This window comes from Meriones unguiculatus, chromosome 18, assembly GCF_030254825.1.
Source record: "Meriones unguiculatus strain TT.TT164.6M chromosome 18, Bangor_MerUng_6.1, whole genome shotgun sequence".
In the NCBI taxonomy this organism is placed as follows: Eukaryota; Metazoa; Chordata; class Mammalia; order Rodentia; family Muridae; genus Meriones; species Meriones unguiculatus.
This window is the reverse complement of record NC_083365.1, coordinates 47,336,989-47,343,821: the sequence shown is the minus strand read 5'-3', so window position 1 is coordinate 47,343,821 and position 6,833 is coordinate 47,336,989.

The window sequence follows — 6,833 nt, the reverse complement described above, 5'->3', positions numbered from 1 at the left end:
TACGGAGGCTGAGGCCGGGCATGGTTTATTTGAGCAGGGGCCTTTTGATTTTGTGCCCACCCTTCTCCTCGGGAGATAGCCAGAAATGGATCACCATCTTTCAACCTTAGCCTGACTGCCTGAAGGGGCACAAGCAGCCCTCACCCCGGCAGCCACATTTATTAAACCCTTACCTCAGGTCTAGCTGCCCTGCCTCTGTCTTCACCAGGAATCCCAGGAAACTAGCACCATGCTCACGCCACTTCAAAGATGAGGAGCCTGAGGGCCAGGGAGGTTTTGAGTAGCTCTAGCACAGACAGAAGTTCTGGGGGTCTGAGAAAGCAACACTTGCTCGGTGCCCTCAAAGCATCTTCCCAGTGGGAATGTTAACAGAGAACAGCAGCTCTGGTGCCAGCCTGAGCTCTATGCACTGCAGCCTGGAAAGCTCTTCTGGTCCCCTTTTCCGTGTTCTTCTGTCCCCACCTTTGGTGCTCAGTCTGAACTCAGCTACTACTTTCGGTGTCCCTCCCCCAGCCCTAGGTAGGCTGAATTTCTCTCTGTGCTCTCAGCACTCCTATATTTCTTCTCGATAGCATCATTCATTCACTCATTCATTCATTTCTCACTCTGCCAACTTGCTTTGAGTACTCCAGAGCATGTCAGGTCCTAGAGACTAAGAAAATGTCCCAGCTCCCAACCTCTAGGTGTAGTAGTTGCTTTCATGCCGCTGTTAACAAAATGCCTGACAGAACCATACAGAGAGCAAACAAGGATTTGAACTCATTTTTGAAGGTTTTGCTTCATCATGGTGGGGAAAGCATGGCAGAGTGGCTTTGTCAGAGGCAGCCGTAGCATGAGGCTGAGGCTGCTCACATTGTAGCAGGTAAATGGAGCCAGGAGTCAAAAGTAGATTTGCCCTGGTGAACCATCTCCTCCTCACACAAGTTCAACAGCCTCTGAAAATAAAGCCACCAGCTACATCACGTGGTCAAAGCACTAGGCTGTGGGGGACATTTCAGACTCAAACTCTAACCAAGATAGAGCATAAACAGAGTATTTGGTGCAGCTGTTTCTTAGACAAAAAAGGAAAGATGGAGACAGGCAGGTGATAGTTTACAGTTCTTGGGAGGTTATTTAGAGATAACATCTGAGGAGAGATGGGAGCAAAAGAACTTACCACAGAATGAGTTTATTATTTTCTAAAATTGCTTCTAATGCCTGTCTCTCCCACTGGGGTATCATCACCATCACCACCACAATCACCACCATCACCATCATCATTATCATCACTATCATCATCCCCACCCCCATCATCCTCATCCTCATCCTCGTCACCATCAATATCATCACTATCATCACCATCAATATCACCACCATCACCATCATCCTTATCACCATCCTCCTCATCCTCCTAATCACCACCATTCTCATTATCATCACTATCATCATCACCACCATCACTATCATCCTCATCATCCCTATCACCACCATTGCTACCATCATCCCCATCACTCTCATCACCATTATCATCTTCCTCATCACTATCATCATCCCCATCACCACCATCACCATCACTTTCATCACCATCATTATATCACCATCTTCCTCATCACTATCATCATCATCATCACAACCATCACCACCACCACCACCATCATCATCATCATCATCATCCTATCACCAAAATCACCAATCATCTTCATTACTATCATCATTATTATCACCACCATTTGTTTGGTGGGGGCAGGGAGAGGGCAGCCATATGTGGGGATGAGAGACAACTTTGTGGAACCAGCTCTCTCCTGTGGGTTCTGGGGATCAAACTCAGATCATCAGGCTTGGGTAGCAAGCCCTGAGCACTTTTACCTCTAGACCATCTTGCTAGATTTTGTTTTCATTGTTATTTTGTTTAGTTTTAGAGGCAGGGTCTCATGCATCCAAGGCTGGCCTCAAACCCTCTAGATAGCCAGGGATAATCTTGATCTCTGCTTCTCCTGGCTCCACCTCCCCACCACCAGTGAGTTACTTGTAACCCCACTGATGTGGTTTGAACATAAGAGCTTGTCCATGGGAGGCACTCTACTGGCTGAGCTATGTCCCCAGCCATTGCTACTGGACTATTGCTTTATGGATGAGAGTATCTGCCTGTCTCAAGGAAACTATTCCAGTGCTTAGAACAATGTCTGCAATAGATGCTCAGCAAGCAGTCCACTCACAATGAGATAAAGGAGTGACTGGATGAATGGTTGAGGTGGAAAACCTTTGGGGTTCTGCCTGAGGGTCCTTCCAGTTCTGATGGCAAAGGCCAGACACCCAAATGCAACATTATAGCAATCTCCCACATCCTCCCCCTTCAGCTGATCCTACCCTAAGAGAAAGAACACAAGGGCACAGCTGAAGAGCAAAGAAAGAGGACAGGTCACCCCAGAGCTGAGCCATCTGCTCCTTGTGGTCCCAGCAAGGCATGACCCCGGTGATGGAATCTGTGGAGCCTCGCAGAATGGCTGTGGTGAACGTGGAGGAGGACCACAATCCAGTCCGTGCAAAGGGTAGACAGTGGGTGGCCAACCAGAAAGACAGCAGGAGAAGAGAGCAAATCTCCCAGGTCTTGACTCCTCCCACAAGGCTTCTGATTAGCAACACTCATTCACTTTCATGGTTTGGATTCAGACAGATGTATGCTCAAGTCTTGGCTAATGATTCTCTGCTGTATAAAAGTAAGGAACCAAGCCACCCAGCACGGACCCTGGAATAAGCCCAGCCTGGGTGTCAAGATGAAAAGAGTCCCTTCTTCCTCAGAGGACTGCTATGGTCACTTAGGAAGAGGTTGGTAAGGACAAGAAGGAAGAAGATATCTCCTTGTTTTCAAAGGAAGCTGTCAGCAGTGTCCAGGTCACATTATGGGTGAAATTTCACCATGGTGCCCTATACCACTGCAGGGCCCTATGTGGGTTCAGGCAAGGCAATGGCAAAAAAAGCACAGTCGGGGCCAGCAGATACCTGTATCTTCAACCCAGATGTTCTTTGAGCCCATACCTGAGTTAGGAGAGCTGGCTCTGCTTCTCAGTGGGTGACTCTAGTCACCACTGCCCAATGAACTGGTCTGATTCACCTTCCAAAGGGTCCATCCCTCTGTGACCATTACTCTCAAGAGCTCAGGGCAGTAACCAGGCAGGGGGCCAGCCAGTTGCTTCGAGACCCTCCCCTGCAGCCTGGCTTCCCCAGTCCTTTAACGAAGCCATAAATCCCAGGCCCTGCACATGTCCCGGTGGCTGGACAGAGGACTGCATCCCAGGCTGGCTGGCTTGCGGGACAGGCGCTCTGACACCCCATCACTCATCTCCTGCGCCCTGCTGCCCCCTCCTGGGCAGCAGCCCATCCATCTTGGCCGGAGACTTTCAAGTCCAGCTGAGGCCTCTCTGCTTAGTGTTAAGATGAGCCTCACTCACGCGGACTGGTCTTATTTATCTTTCGGTGGGTCCCTTTGTGACCATCACTCTTCAGGGCAGCCTGGTTCTCCGCCCAGGCCCCCAGAATGCAAACCTCCTCCACCTTCCTTTCCGCCCCCACCTGGCGGGGCCCAGCCAAGGCCTGCAGCCTGGGTGGATCTATCTGTCTTAGTCAGCAGACTCTCTGGCCAGTCTTCAGCTGGTGCTGCAGCCCTGAAACCTGGAAACAGCTCTTCAAAGTAGGAGTGGAGTCTGGGCTTGGTAAGAATAGAAACTGAGGCACAGAAAGGGGAAATCTTCCTTGGGATTCCAGATCATGACTTTGGGCATCATGGAGTCTCTGAGAGATCCGGAGCGAACATGTTCAAACCTCCTGGAGACATAAGATGTACACAGCGATTCAGGGAGGGCATTTACAATTGCCATGGCTTTCTTAAATTCTGGGTCCTTGGAAGGCCAAGAGCTTTCAGGAGCTCCTTTAGACCAGACACATACTGCAATGTTGAGGGAACTTTGGCCAAGTAGAGAGAGTTCCATCATGGTGGTGGCTAAAGGTCCCACGGCCTTGTGTGGAGATAGCACAGCCCCCAGGAATCAGGAGGGGGATGAATGACTGCTTTTGAACAAAGGTTAGAATCTCCAGAAACACAAGGAGGAGGAGGAGGAGGAGGAGGAGAGGAGGAGGAGGAGGAGGAGGAGGAGGATCTGAGCCCACCCTATCCTCCACCCAAGGCCCAAGGACCTCTCATGGGCTCTCCCTCAGTCTCCAGAGCAGGCTTAACAACTTAACAGTCACACCAAAGGCAGCCATTGCAGGGGACTTGAGGGGGAGCGAGCCCTGACTGGAGAATTAGGTCTACCTGGGTCCCCGTCTGGCTCTGCCACCTGTTATCTGGAGTCTCTGGGATGTTCTTAAAGATTGCACACTATCATCAAGGTATAGGCTTAGGTTAAGAGCTGTGCTGTAGACCTTCAGGCTCTTCTGTTCCCTTCAGAGGTGGCATCTCTGAAGGATTTGCTAACCCTCCCTGGTCTGGTGGCCAAGGTTTCCAGTAACTTACTTCCTCTCACCATCAGTGGCCTCTGCTCCAGGGGCCCAGAAGCAATAAAAACACTTTCAGAGTGGGGGTAGAACTTTCTAGAATGCGGGTGGGAGGGACGGCAGTTAAAGAAATTTGGTTTCTTCCTGGCCAAAGATTCTCCCTGGTACCCATGTCCCGTGTTGGTCAGGAGATAGGCTTGTCTGGACCCCTTCTCACCTACAGCTGAGATATGGGTGACCACAAATGGTTCACAGAGAAGGAAAGTTATTCACTCACTATCACAAGGGATGCGAGTGACAAAGATCAAAGTGGAAACTCACAGGCTTAGCTGTTCCTTCTGGAGCCAGCTTCAGCAGGCTCCTATCCTTAATTGCCACACCCAGGACATGAAAGGGTTAAAAAGCACAAGCATCCCAGCCTAGCTCAGTGCAGCTTCTGGGGGCTCCTTTCTTCTTCTTCCTCCTCCTCCTCTTTCCCCTCCCCCACATGTCACTAGCCATAATTCATGCGCTTATTATAATCATGACCATATGCTTAATGGCCTCTAATAAAACCACCGCTAACCTGGCTCCCGCTCACAAGTCTCTGACCACCTCACTCCTGGGTTGTCTCCTGGTCCCAGGCTACTTCAGTGCTTTCTCCTACCATCACTGACTGGAGGGATTGGAGCCAGAACCGGAGAGTGGAGTGGCCATTCGCTCTGTGCTCCCTCACTCCTCTACTCACTTACTCTGTGTCAGGCGTCCATGCTCCAAGCACCTGAGAGGCAAGAGTGTGGCGCCCACCAAGTCTCCATCCTTACTGACCCAGTGGGACAGACAGGTGTCCTGCAGAGAGGTCATTTGATCATCACAGCCCACCACAGAGGAGTTGCAGGGCGGGAATGTCCAGCTGGAGCAGGTTTGAGTATACAAGAGGCATCAGCACAGACTGAGAAGGTCAGCAGTGAGCACCAGTGAGAGAAGGACTAGCTCAGTGTGTGTGTGTGTGTGTGTGTGTGTGTGTGTGTGTTGTTGTTGTTGTTGTTGTTGTTGTTGTTGACAGTAGCCCAGAAAGAGCTTTCCTGAAGAATAAGGGCCCAGTTTTAGAATAACGGCCCTCAAGTGGTGTGCCCAAGAGAACCTGGGGAAACACGGACAAAAGAATGAGCTTCTCTTTATTTGTATTTCACCATCACACAAGTGGAGTGTGGGCATCTTCCTGGTGCGTCCTACACAGAGTGCTAGCACAGAAGGCAGAGTGTGCAGGAACTTAGACGCACCGTGCAGGTACTGGGGGTCACCCCGTGTTTTCACTGCTGGGATGTATGTGTGTGTGGTGCAATCAGAAGTCTCTGGGAGCCTCTGACATGGTCATCTTGGCTGCTGTTTGAGACACCGCAGATCTGGTGACATTTGTAGTACGTGTCTATTTCTTAGAACCTGGAAGCTGGAAGGTCAAGTTCAAGGTGATGTCTGGCTTGGTTCCCAGCACATTTCTTGGCTTGCAAAAGGCCACCGTCTCACTGTCCTCACATAGCTTTCTAGTGTGAGAGAAAAACAGAGAGGGGGGGCGTCACCCAAATTTAAGGGGACTGACACCATTTTTCTTTCTCCCCGACACCTCATTCTACCTTACTCCCTCCTAGAAGGCCTGCCTGCAGATACAGTCGCACAGTGGTGGGCTTCAGTAGAGCAGTTTGGAAGTGGCACCTGCCTCTTCTACTCTACATGAGCGTGAGGCTCTGGTGAGAATGGCTAGGCTAGGACAGCCACACACAGGAAGCCGAGGCTGGGTCGAAGGGGTGGGAATGTGCTGGGGATGGAAGGTTAGCTTTGTTTTCCTTCTGGTTTAAGTTCATGTTGTCACAAACCTGAGACACTTTCAGATATATAGAATGCTCCTGAAGGCAGAAACAAGATGCAATAGGAGAAGCTCTGTCTGCTGGGCTCCTGGACAGGTGTATGGCTGGATAGAGTTGGTGCTGGTATAAGGATAGAGCCCCGGGCAATAAGCATGTTAACCTACTGAGACATTTTGCTGACCTTCCAGTGTCTTCTTGCCCCACTTTGTGTCACTGGGTTGTTCTCAACCTCTTCTTGGATCTTCTATTCTTCTGTGGTGGAAGTAAGTTTTTGCTTCCGTGGGGACCACAGTCATGGCTGTCCTGGGCATGCCTTCGAACTTCTCCCTACCCTCAGAATACATCCAAGTTTCTTTCAAGGCCCATGGGACCTGCACGGACTTTCTTTCAGCCACCTTTTCTGTCTCTACTCTTACCTTGTTCCTTGCTCTTCACATGAGCTTTTGTGAATGATTGGAACACTGCCTTCTACCCCAGGGCCTTTGTGCTTGCTGATAGATCTTCTTACTGCACCCAGGG